Raw genomic sequence first — 14,143 nt, 5'->3', positions numbered from 1 at the left:
TTCTTAGTTCAACCAAGTATAGGAGATCTAATGGGCAACACCTGCCCAAAAGCAGCAACAAGAAGGCAGGAAGGGACAGGAAACCTGGACAAATGGACACAGGGAACTCAGGGTGTAAAGGGAAAGGGGGAGGGTGCTGACACAATGTGGGGATTACAACCAATGTCACAAAACAATTCATGTATAAATTTTTGAATCAGTAACTAATTCACGCTGTAAACTTTCACCTAAAACAAACGAACAAAAAAGAGCCAGGCAATATGTAAACAAGTGGCAGTTGTGGAAGCTGAACTTATGACTCAAAAAGTATGAAGTAGAGTATGAATCATAAAGGACTTATGCAGTTACAGACCTATAAAATCGTAGGGTTTTCAAGGCTATGATTTTTCGAAAGCAGATCAAGCTTTCTTCTGAGTTGTTTCTGGGTTTGAACCATCAACCTGTTGGTTAGTAGTCAAATGCTTAATTATTTGTGCCACCCAGGGACTCCTCATAATGTCATAGTAAGCTGAAATTATAAATGAACAGAGCCTATTTGTACACAAAAACTACGTGGTATTGAGAAGATATACACAAGAGAGAAAGACTAAGCCGGTAGTAAATGAATGATAGAATAGCTACTTGGAGAGCAACAGAGTTATATTAATGTTGGAGTTCTCTAGCGTACACACATGAATGCCAGCTACTATTGCTCCCCTGTTCCTTTGGATCCACTGCCCGTTCAAATGGCACTCAACTGTGATGTGGCTATTATAATTTTCTTCCCATCCCCCTATGACCCACTATAACTTGCTGTTGCTAGAAGAAGTCACTGTAAATTTCAGCCAGATAAATAAACCAAATATTAAAATGCAATAACAATAATGGCTGTGAGGTCCCCATAATAATGGTGGCTACTAGCTAATAATACACTTTACATACATTATTATAAAGGCAGCTCTGGGGAGTATTACTAGTCTGTCTTTACAGATGAGGAAACTGTGGCTCAAAAAGGCTAACTGAGAGACTTGCCCAAGGACACACATCTAATAAGTGATAAAGCTGGATTCAAACCAAGATTTGTTTGTTCCAGAGTCTGAGCACCTTCCACTATGAGACACTGCCTCCTCATTTCCTGAAATACAAAGCAATACTAGAATTGGAAAAGTTTAGTTTAAGTCTCTTTCCGTAAGTCATACAATTTATCTACCCACCTAGAATCATATGAAAGACTTCCCAGTTTAGCCTTGGTTCTGGCGCATCAGTGTAGCTATTCTGATCCACGTATTCCCTAATGAATCAAACATTTGCAACAGCCTCGGGCCTCCAAGTAGGAAACACACCTTCTGTAGTGCTAAATATCTATAGGCTTTGGACTAAGGCTCTGGAGACCAGCACACCCTAAACCATTTTATTTTGTCCTGAAAATCGGGGCCATTTGGGGGCCCTGTGGGAATATTGCCATCTGACAGGAACAAAACCAGTGAGTGCTCTGTGATCTGAGACACTTAAGCTAATTAGATAATGGCCAGAGTATACATTAAAAAATATTTTATCTTCATTAAAAAGATACTGATTGAGTGTCCTCTATGTTTCACTGTTCTGGTGCCGAGGGTATATAACAATGAACGTGACAGACAAGGTCCTGCTCTCGTGAAATGTATGTTTTAGTGAGGGAAATAGATTTTTTTCAAAAACAAAAAATAAGTATGATTATTTTGGGTAGTATTGCCTATCATAAATAAAATTTCTCAAAAATAAATGAGTAGAGTGAAGTACAGAGAGAAGGACTATACTAAATGGGGTGATCACAGAAGCCTTCTCTGAGGACGTTCTATTTGAGTTAAAGCCTGAATGATGAGCAGGAGCAAGTCCTATGCATACTGGCAAAATAATGTTTCAGGCAAAGGGAATATAAGTACAAACACTCCAAGGCAGGTGCAACCTTAACATGTTAGCAGAACAGAAAGAAGGGCAGTATGGCTTGAGTGATATGAGTGAATGAGTAGGAGAGGATGAGGAAGCAGGAGCCTGATTACTATGTAGAAACTTAGGTCATGTTGAAAGTTTGGGTTTTACTCTATGTGGAAATGTTAAAAAACAAAACAATAAAACAACCTTTAAACATACAAATGACCTTAGTGTATGGGTGGCTACCATAGGAAGACTGCCTATGTCTACTTATATTTCCATGTTTAAGGCATCCAACATTTTGGTGAATATATCATGGCCTAGAGTCTGGTCCTCAGGCTTGTAGGACAAAACTTAATTTTTTTTTTAATCATTTCAAATGAAAATACATATCTTAGGATTAAACACATACTAACCAAGGATTTAAGATATCTATGTATAAAACCAGAAAGTGTATCTATTAATTGCCATTGAAAAATTATCAAAGAGTCCAAAAAGAATCAAAGTTTGTTTGCTACAATTACTGGCATATATCTCCACTTTGCTAATGAAACTGGAATCGTGGAAGTCCATTAGTTAAAACTCACTCCGGCCTGGATAGTACTCAGATGAGCACAAGCCAAATTTGCCTATGACTCTTCCCCATGAGCATGTGTCCATGGTTATCTTACCTGCCTGCTAAAGGAAATATTCTTTCATTCCAAAAACCAAACCCACTGCTGTCCAGTCAATTCTGACTCATAGCGACCCTATAGGATAGAGTAGGACTGTCCCATAGAGTTTCCAAGAGCACCTGGTGGATTCGAACTGCCGACCTTTTGGTTAGCAGCTGTAGCACTTAACCACTATACCACCAGGGTTTCCAGTCTTTCATTAGATCTCGTATATTAAATCAGATGATGGTGACATATGCTGGCCTGGAAGCCATTCTGCCTCCTTCCAGTGACTTTGCATATGTATTCTCTGGTTACATATTGCTCTTTTCAGTGTAACTTTAATATCCTTTGTGTCCAGATTCTTAGGGGTTCACCTCACTGTAGTCACCAAAAACTGACAGCAGCTACAACAAGGAAGTAGAGATAAATCAAGTAATCTATCAAATGTGAGTTAACATTCTTGACTTGGAAAAATACGCATTCTCACTAACGGAAAGTTAAGACAACTTTGGAAGTGGTTGACTCTCCTCCTCTGCAATTTATTTCTCTCAGAGTTTTACTTTCTCAGTTCTGCCTCAACTATTGTATTGTGTCAGTTACAGTCAATAGGCTTGGCTCTGACGCATTCTAGACCCACAAGTGCATATCAGCTCCAGGAAGCCATTCCTGATATGCAGTCTTCATTTAGAAAAATGATGTCCTCGCTCTGACGTTTTACCACCTGGAGCCCCCTCTAGCCCTACTGTCTTCATCATGTTCCAGATTTATTCTGACCTCAAACCTCATGATGTGGACTCACAGAATTTCAGAACAGGGAGCCACTTTGTGAACTGCGTAGGCCACTTCCCACATTTACAGGTGTAGAACTGAGGTCCTGAAAGGTAAGTAACTTGTCCAATTTTGAGAACTAGTTCATAGCAGAGACAGAGCTAAAATCCAGGTCTCCTGATACCTAGTCGACTATCCTTTCCAAAAACTCTTACCAATGTTATTGATTCTCTCAGGGCCTTGCCAGGTGCTAAATTAAAAGAAAAAAAAAAAAATTAGACATAATCATTTTATCGAATTGCGGGTTTATGGCTGATAATGATTTGCTATATTACTTCCTTAGATAACATTTTTGTTTAAAGGAAAGACTAGCTCAGAATATTGGTGGATTAAAGGTACAATAGTTTGAGAGAGTATGTGCCAGACATGTCAAACAGACTCTTATGTGTGAAAAGCTCTGTTGTATAGCCCATGTTGAAGAAGCAGCCAATGCAGACCCCATAAGTCGGAAATGATCGAGTCAGTGCTAGACATGAAATCCTTGTGTGGTTGGGGACTGATGATAAGGCCTGGCATAAAACTTTTTTTTTTTTTTTTTAATGAGCAGTTCAAATTCTCTTTTTCAGAAATTTATAACAGGAAGCATACAGAGAACCAGACAGCAGTGAGAGCTAAAACTGAAAATAAATTATGGGAGAATTCTGTAGAGATTATGAAAAGCTGAAGTTATGAAGGAGCAGAAACTATGTATATGATGAGGACATAGAAACTATTAATAGTCAGAGGATTAACTGCAATAGAGTTATTGTTATTGAGTCAGCTTCGACTCATGGAGACCTTATGTATAGCAGAAGGAAACATTGTCCGGCCCTACGTCATCTTCATGATCATTGGTATGTTTGAGGCCATTGTTGTGGCTATTCTGCCTATCCATCTCATTGACAGTTTCTCTCATTTTTTCCCATCAGCCATTATATATATACACATACATACACACACACACACACACACGTAGTGCACACTTATGTACCTATGACAGAATGAGATTTTTGATAATGACACAGAGAGAAACAAATATGCAGAATCTTAATAATTGATCATTGATTACTGGAAGGAAAAGTAGAAGAGTTACAAACACTTGTTTTGAGGTACCTGGAGGTGGTTGAGGACCATCCAGTTAGTAAACTCCATTTCTTTCTGCATCCTGGCTATTGGACCATGTGGCTGAATGGCTATCAGGGATTCTCATAAGATTATTGTTTCTTTATTTCCAAGTATGTAGTTTTAATATGGCATTAAATGAATAGCTCAGGCAAATTTCCATTTATTTCTATGAAAACAGCCTAATTCAAGCATAAAAGATAATATATCCCAGTACATAAATTGCTCTAATTGCAAATGGCTACTTTATTTATGTAATGGATTAGCATTTTGAGTAACTCCAGTGATGCTGGACATTTGAACTAATTTTGTTTTGTTTTGTGATATCTATACAAGGATTTCATGTTTTCAGGTATCCACAAAAATGTATAAACAAACATTTACTTCCAGGAATAAAGAGAAATCATTGTAGAAGAGTGGAAAAAAACTTGAAATAATCACATTTTGTTCAAAGTTGCTTTTACGTTGTTTTATTGGTAACAAGTATCACACTGGATCACAAATTCAATGGAAGCAAATACCATTTTACCAAATAATCACATCCACTATATTTTCTAATTCATCAACATGTTAGAATTATGGCTATCTAAATATATAGACAAAGGAAAATTAGAAATTGTCAAAAACTAAAATGAAAAGCATAAACTTAGATATGCTAGGCACTAGTGAGCTGAAATGGATTGGTACTGGTCATTCTGAATCAGAAAATCATACAGTCTACTATGACAGGAATGACAAACTGAAGAGCAATGGCGTTACATTCATCGTCAAAAAGAACATTGCAAGATCTATCCTACTGTCAGTGATATGATAATATCCATAGGCCTACGAGGGAAACCTGTTAATATGACAATTATTCAAATTTACACACTAACCACTAAGGCCAAAGACGAAGCTATTGAAGATTTTTACCAACTTCTGCAGTCTGAAATTGATCAAACCTGCAATCAAGATGCGTTGATAATTACTGGTGATTGGAATGCAAAAATTGGAGACAAAGAAGGAACCAAAAACCAAACCTGTTGCCATTGAATTGAATCCAACTCTTAGGGATCCTATAGGACAGGGTAGAACTGCTCCATAGGGTTTCCAAGGAGCACCTGGTGATTTTGAACTGCTAACTTTTTCATTAGCGGCCAAACTCTTAACCACTATGTCACCAGGGTTTCCAAAGAAGGAACGGTAGTTGGAAAATATGGCCTTGGTGATAGAAAGGTTGCCAGAGATTGCATGATAGAATTTTGCAAGACCAAGGCCTTCTTCATTGCAAAAACCTTTTTCAACAACATAAATGGTGACTATACATGTGGATCTCACCGTATGGAAAACACAGGAAACAAATTGTCTACGTCTGTGAAAAGAGATGATAGAAAAGGTAAATATCATCAGGCAGAACAAGGCCAGGGGCTGACTGCAGAACACACCATAAATTGCTCATATGCAGTTCAAGCTGAAGCTGAAGAAATTTAGAACAAGTCCACGACAGCAAAAGTATGACCTTGAGTATATCCCACTTGAATTTAGAGACATCTCAAGAATAGACCTGATGCATTAAGCACTAATGACTGAGACCAGACAAGTTGTGGAATGACATCAAGGACACCATACATGAAGAAAGCAAGAGGTCATTAAAAAGACAGGAAAGAAAGAAAAAACCAAAAGAGACATGAGAAGAGACTCTGAAACGTGCTCTTGAAAGTAGAAAAGCTAAGCAAAAGGAAGAAATGATGAAGCAAAGAGCTGAAGAGAAGATTTCTAAGGGCTACTCAAGAAGACAAAGTATTATAGTGAAATGTGCAAAGATCTGGAGTTAGAAAACCAAATAAAAAAAAACCCACTGCTGTAGAGTCGGTTCCGACTCATAGCGACCCTATAGGACAGAGTAGAACTGCCCCATAGAGTTTCCAAGGAGCTCCTGGTGGATTCAAACTAGTGACCTCTTGGTTAGCAGCCCTAGCACTTAGCCACTATACAGCCAGGATTTCAGAAAACCAAAAGGGAAGAATAAATTCAGCAATTCTCAAGTTGAAAGAACTGAAGAAAAAAATTCAAGCCTCAAGTTGCAGTTTTGAAGGATTCTACGTGGAAAATATTAAGCTGCGGGAAGCATCAAAAGAAGACGGAAGGAATACACAGAGTCACTGTACCAAAAAGAACTGGTCAATGTTCAATCATTTCAGGGGGTAGCATATGATTAAGAACCAATGGTACTGAAGGAAGGAGTCCAAGCTGCACTGAAGGCATTGGTGAAAAACAAGTCTCCTGAAATTGACAGAATACCAATTGAGATATTTCAACAAATGGATGCAGTGCTAGAAGTGCTCAATTGTCTATGCCAAGAAATATGGAAGACAGCTACCTGGCCAACTAAATGGAAGAGATCCACATCTGTGCCCACTCCACAGAAAGGTGATCCAAGAGAATGGGGAAACTATCTAACAATATCATTAATATCACACGCAAGTAAAATTCTGCTGAAGATCATTCAAAAGTGGTTACAGCAGTATATTGACAGGGAACTGCCAAAAATTCAGGCTGAATTCAGAAAAAGACATGGAACGAGGAATATCACTGGTGATGTCAGATGTATCTTGGCTGAAAGCAGAGAATACCAGATAGATGTTTGCCTGTGTTTTATTGACTACCCAAAGGCATTTGACTGTGTGGATCATAACAAACTACAGATAACATTGTGAAGAATGGGAATTCCGGAATACTTAATTGTGCTCATGAGGAACTTGTACATAGATCAAGAGGCAGTCATTCGAACAGAACAAGGGGATAGTGTGAGGTTTAAAATAAGGAAATACATGCACCAGGGTTGTCTTCTTTCACCATATTTATTCAATCTGTATGCAGAGCAAATAATCTGAGAAGCTGGACTATATAAAGAAGAATGCAACACAAAGATTAGAGAAAGACTCATTAACAGCCTGCGATATGCAGATGACACGCCCTTTATTGCTGAAGGTGAAGAGAACCTGAAGCACTTACTGATGAAGGTCAAAGACCACAGCCTTCAGCATGGATTACACCTCAACATAAAGAAAACAAAAATCCTCACAAATGGACCAATAAGCAACATCATGATAAGTGGAGAAAACTTTGAAGTTGTCAAGGATTTCCTTTTACCTGGATCCACAATCAACACCCATGGAAGCAGCAGTCAAGAATTCAGACGACACATTGCTTTGGGCAAATCTGCTGCGAAAGACCTTTTTAAAGTGTTAAAAAGCAGAGATGTCACTTTAAGGACTAAGGTGTGCCTGACTCAATCCATGGTGTTTTCAATAGCCTCATATGCATGAAAAGCTGGACAATGAATAAGGAAGACCAAAGAAGAATTAATGCCTTTGAATTATGATATTGGCAAAGAATATTGAATATACCTTGGACTGGCAAAAGAACGAACAAATCTGTCTTAGAAGAAATACAGCCAGAATGCTTAGAAGCCAGGATGGGGAGATTTCGTCTCACGTACTTTGGACACATTATTAAGAGAGACCAGTCCCTGGAGAAGGACTTCGTGCTTGTTAAAGTTGAATATCATTGAAAAAATATCATTGAGGATGACCCTCAACAAGATGGATTGACACAGTGGCTGTAACAATGGCCTCAAGCATAACAATGATTGTGAGGATGACACAGGTCCTGGCAGTGTTTTGTGCTGTCATATATAGGGTCTCTATGAGTCAGAACCAACTCAATGGCACCTACAACAACAACAAAAATTTTAAAAATCTATCAATGGAGATTTTGTTTTTAAACAAGATGTCTATTGTTCTCCAGAGATGAGATTAGTCTATGAAAATTATGCTTCTTGGAAATTCTTGTTGCTACCAAGTACATTTCTATCACAAATCCCTCCTACCATGTATACCCATATCCTTCAACACGTTTACTCTCAGGTGTACACACCCATAAATATTACAGGTGATAAATGTAGTCAGAAAAAAAAAAAAAGTAGAAGTGACAATCTAAAATTACAGTTGTTATTTTAGCTCCATGCTTATAAAGTCGTAAATTATTCTGTCTTTTTTAAAAAATAAAATTTGACCTGAAACCCAAGGAAATACTTGAAATCCAAGTAAGTAGCTTTAATTGTTTCTAAATAAAAATTCAGAATGACATAAATACTGAATGGCTCCTGGGCAATGTATCATTGCAAGTTAAATACATTTTGCCCTGGAGGCTGCAGTTCATAGAGTGTAGATAACAAGAAGAATGAAATAGATGATCCCAAGTAGTCCAGAGTGGATATTAACATATATCACCACAACTGCCTCTGAATGTGACCCTATTTGCTGTATCAGCCTCTCTGTCCTCAGGAAATTGTTGTTAGTGAGAGAAGAGAACAAAGAAGAGAAGTGAGGATCTGGTTGGTAGTGATGGGAGGTACATTCATAAGGCTGAAAAACTAGAACATTATCCCGATCTGTTCTTTGGCACATTCTCTCTCTCTTTTTTTTTTTTAAGAACAGGGAATAAGAAACAGCACCTCTTTCTTAGCCTAAAGGGAGCGTAAAAACAATGTCCTCTAGGATTGCTAAGGCATTTTCATCTTTCTCTCTGGCGTTTTTGATATTTTGTTACTACAGAGAAAAAAAAATTGTCTATACGATGTTTTGAATAAGTTTTTAAAATCAGTACTTACCAATTATTGTCAGTTTAGCCCCTTGAAAGCTAAGAGATAAGAGAAAAATCAGCATAGGTATTGAAGAGAAGGCTAGATGAAGAAAGCTCTAATCCTTTAGGAGCCAAATAAAATCTATGTTTCTGTACTATTAAATATAGTATAAAAAGGCCAAAGTCATGTGCATTAGCCCCATAGGGGCCAGTTAGCTGGACTCAAATTCAAGGCCACAGAATATATATCTAACTTTGCTGCTGGCAGTTAATTATATCAGTGACCATCAGGAGGAATAGAAAAGTTTCTTCTCAGTGCCTCTTTTAGCATTATCTAACAATTTCAGCTTGGCTGTTGCAATTATCCAAAAAAGAAAAATGGTGGCAATTTTAAAATCCTATCAATTTGAAATGTAGACTTATATCTATGAGCTGCCATATAAATATGACATTTGTAAAATACAACTTGATATTTCTGTCATATATGATATTTTAGTGTTTCACTTATCAAAAAAATAGTCTACTTTTTGCCTCATAATTCATACTGTGGTTTTCTCATTGTAATATTTTCCATTACAAAGGACTTATAAATATCATATTAAATAATCATGTGATATTAAAAACATCACAATTATTTTTCCTTCTCTTTTCTAAATTATCATGTAACCAAATAGTAGTCATTAACTTTCTTGACAAAGTCATCTTTAGAATAAGGAAGAAGTACCTAAGACTTACTTTATTTTCAGCTCCAGTATAATTTTCATTGTTTTTGAGTAATGAGACATAAAATGATTTTACAATATTGTAGAAAAACTAGAGTTGCAATATAAAGTTATCATTGTCATAAAAATATTACAAGAGAAATGTGTGCTATTCTCAGGGAATGTTTAATATAAGTTTCAAAAACACATATTCAAAATGGAAAACCAAGCTTTGCATACTGATGAGGTGATGGGTGGAGACGCCAACTGTTGAATCAAACGAAATAAAGATAAACATGCCACAATATTGGAATGTGTTAAAACATAGCTATCTGTCTCATGTGTAACTATTTTTTTAACATATTTTAAAACAGTTTGCTAATTGCCATTTAGCAAATGCTGTCTTCACAAAAGTGTTAAAGGTTGTGAGAAAAAGGTATCACTTTCCTTCTTCAATGCCTAAATAAGCTCAGCTCTCCTGCCACACCTACAGATTAAAGCAGGGACTCCTGATAGGCAGAGGGAAGAGGAGTCAGCTGCACATTGACAAAACTTTTCCAACTGTTCTGGAAGTCAGAAAGAAGAGGCTAGAGGTATCTGAGCTTCTTTAAAGTTTGAGTGAGAAAATAATAACAGACATTTATTGAGGATTTACTATGTGCCAGTTCTGCTCTAAGCGCTGTACATAAAAACCAGTTCAGTTAGCAACTTCTTCATTCATACTGGCTCCTTGTGACCGGGTTCACTCACAATGCTCTGAATCACTCCCACCTAAGAGTATTGAAGGCTAGACCTCTGGAGAGAAGATATACAGCCTAGAGAAGTGACTTTCCTCTTATTCACTTAACATTCATTTCAGGCACAAGAGACAAACATAGTCAACACAATTAAGTGTAGAGTACATGCTTCTATCCCCCACGTGTCTGTCAGTTTGTCGTACTGTGGGGGCTTCCATGTTGCTGTGATGCTGGAACCTATGCCACCAGTATCCAGATACAAATGGGGTCACCCATGGAGGACAGGTTTCAGCTAAGCTTCCAGATTAAGACACACTAGGAAGAAGGACCTGGCGGTCTACTTCTGAAAAGAATTAGCCAGTGAAAACCTTATGAATAGCAGAGGAACATTGTCTGATATAGTGCCAGAAGTTGAGTTCCACCAAGTTGGAAGGCACTCAAAAGATGACTGGGGAAAAGCTCCTCGAAGTAGAGTCGACCTTAATGATTTGGATGGAGTCAAGCTTTCAGGACCTTCACTTGCTGATGCGGCACAACTTAAAATGAGAAGAAACAGCTGCAAACATCCATTAATATCGGAACCAGCAATGTACGAAGTATGAATCTAGGAACATTGGAAATCGTTAGAAATGAAATGGAAAGCATAAACATCGGTATCCTAGGCATTAGTGAACTGAAATGGACTGGTGTTGGCCATTTTGAATTGGACAATCATGTAGTCTACTATGCTGGGAATGACAACTTGAAGGGGAATGGTGTTGCATTCATCGTCAAAAAGAACATTTCAAGATCTATCCTGAAGTACAACACTGTCAGTGATAGGATAATATCTATACGCCTACATGGAAGACCAGTTAAAACTACTATTATTCAAATTTGCACACCAATCACTAAGGCCAAAGAGGAAGAAATTGAAGATTTTTATCACCTTCTGCAGTCTGAAATTGATGGAACATGCAATCAGGATGCATTGATAATTACTGGTGATTGGAATGTGAAAGTTGGAAACAAAGAAGAAAGATCAGTAATTGGAAAATATGGCCTTGGTGATAGAAACAATGCCGGAGATTGCATGATTGAATTTTGCAAGACCAACGACTTCTTCATTGCAAACACCTTTTTTCACCAACACAAACAGCAGCTCTACACATGGACCTCACCAGATGGGAATACACAGGAATAAAATCAACTACATCTGTGGAAAGAGACAATGGAAAACCTCAATATCATCAGTCAGAACAAGGCCAGGGGTCAACTGTGGAACAGACCACCAATTGCTCATATGCAAGTGCAAGCTGACACTGAAGAAAATCAGAGCAAGTCCATGAGAGCCAAAATATGACCTTGAGTATATCCCACCTGAATTTAGACACCATCTCAAGAATAGATTTGCCGCATTAAACACTAATGACCAAAGACCAGATGAGTTGTAAAATGACATCAAGGACATCATACATGAAGAAAGCACGAGGTCATTGAAAAGACCAAGATGAATGTCAGAGGAGACTCTGAAACTTGCCCTGGAATGTCGAGCCACTAAAGCAAAAGGAAGAAATGATGAAGTAAAAGAACTAAACAGAAGATTTCAAAGAGCAGCTCAAAAAGACAAAGTAAGGTACTAAAATGACACGTGCAAAAAGCTGGAGATAAAAAACCAAAAGGGAAGAACATGCTTGGCATTTCTCAAGCTGAAAGAACCGAAGAAAAAATTCAAGCCTCAAGTTGCGATAGTGAAGGATTCTATGGGAAAAATATTAAACAACACAGGAAGCATCAAAAGAACATGGAAGGAATACAAAAAGCCATTATACCAAAAAGAATTTATTGCAGTTCAACCATTTCAAGCGGTAGCATATGATCAGGAAATGACGGTACTGAATGAAGAAGTCCAAACTTCACTGAAGCCATTGGTGAAAAACAAGCCTCCAGGAAATGAAGGAGTATCAACTGAGATGTTTCAACAAATGGATGCAGGGCTGGAAGTGCTCACTCGTCTATGCCAAGAAGTATGGAAGACAGCTTCCCTGGCCAACCGACTGGAAGAGATTCATATTTATGTCTATTCCCAAGAAAGGCGATCCAACAGAATGTGGAAATTAAAAAATAATATCATTAATATCACACGCAAGTAAAATTTTGCTGAAAATCAGTCAAAAGCAGCTGCAGCAGTATATCAACAGGGAACTCCCAGAAATTCAGGCTGGATTCAGAAGAGGACTTGGTACCAGGGATATCATTGCTGATGTCAGATGGATCCTGGCTGAAAGCAGAGAATACCAGAAGGATGTTTACCTGTGTTTTATTAACTATGCAAAGGCATTCGACTGTGTGGATCATAACAAACTATGGATAACACTGCGATGAATGGGAATTCCAGAACACTTAATTGTGCTCATGAGGAACCTTTACATAGATCAAGAGGCAGTTGTTTGGACAGAACAAGGGGATACTGAGTGGTTTAAAGTCAGGAAAGGTGTGTGTCAGGGTTATAGTCTTTCACCATACCTATTTAATCTGTATGCTGAGCAAATAATCCAAGAAGCTGGACTATATGAAGAAGAACGAGGCATCGGGATTGGGGGAAGACTCATTTACAACCTGGGTTATGCAGATGACACAACCTTGCTTGATGAAAGTCAAGAAGACTTGAAGCACTTACTAATGAAGATCAAAGACCACAGCCTTCAGTTTGGATTGCACCTCAACATAAAGAAAACAAAAATCCTCACAACTGGTCCAATGAGCAATATCATGATAAACGGGGAAAAGATTGAAGTTGTCAAGGATTTCATTTTACTTGGATCCACAATCAACAGCCATGGAAGCCGCAGTCAAGAAATCAAAAGATGCATTGCATGGGGCAAATCTGCTGCAGAGGACCTCTTTAAAGTGTTGAAGAGCAAAGATGTCACCCTGAAGACTAAGGTGTGCCTTACCCAAGCCATGGTATTTTCAATCACATCATATGCGTGCGAAAGCTGGACAATGAATAAGGAAGACCAAAGAAGAACTGAAGCCTTAGAGCTGTGGTGTTGGCAAAGAAGATTGAATATAGCATGGACTGCCAAAAGAATGAAAAATCTCTCTTGGAAGACATACAACCAGAATGCTCCTTAGAAGCAAGGATGGTGAGACTGCATCTTACATACTTTGGACATATTATAAGGAGGGATCGATTGTGGAGAAGGACATCATGCTTGGTAAAGTACAGGGTCAGCAGAAAAGAGGAAGACCCTCACTGAAGTGAACTGACACCGTGGCTGCAATGGTGGGCTCAAATGTGGCAAAGGTTGTGAAGATGGCACAAGACAGGGAGTGTTTCATTTTGTTGTGCGTGGGATCACTATGAGTAGGAACCGACTCGACAGCACCTAACAAAAACAACAACACATGCTCCTATAAACAGGTGTAATGGGGGCACTCTCAAGCATGGGTACACATTTGTATGTAAGGTCCACCATCTGTCTGGTTTGCTCACTTAGGGCTCATGAATCTCAATTATGGTGGTCAGTTGGGGTCAACCCACTTTACATACATATTTCAAACAATCCCTGAAGGGGTTCTTTAGTCCCTTAGTTGTGAATGATTAAAGCTATACTATAGA

This window comes from Elephas maximus, chromosome 4 (genome assembly GCF_024166365.1).
Source record: "Elephas maximus indicus isolate mEleMax1 chromosome 4, mEleMax1 primary haplotype, whole genome shotgun sequence".
In the NCBI taxonomy this organism is placed as follows: domain Eukaryota; kingdom Metazoa; phylum Chordata; class Mammalia; order Proboscidea; family Elephantidae; genus Elephas; species Elephas maximus.
This window is presented reverse-complemented; position numbering follows the sequence as displayed.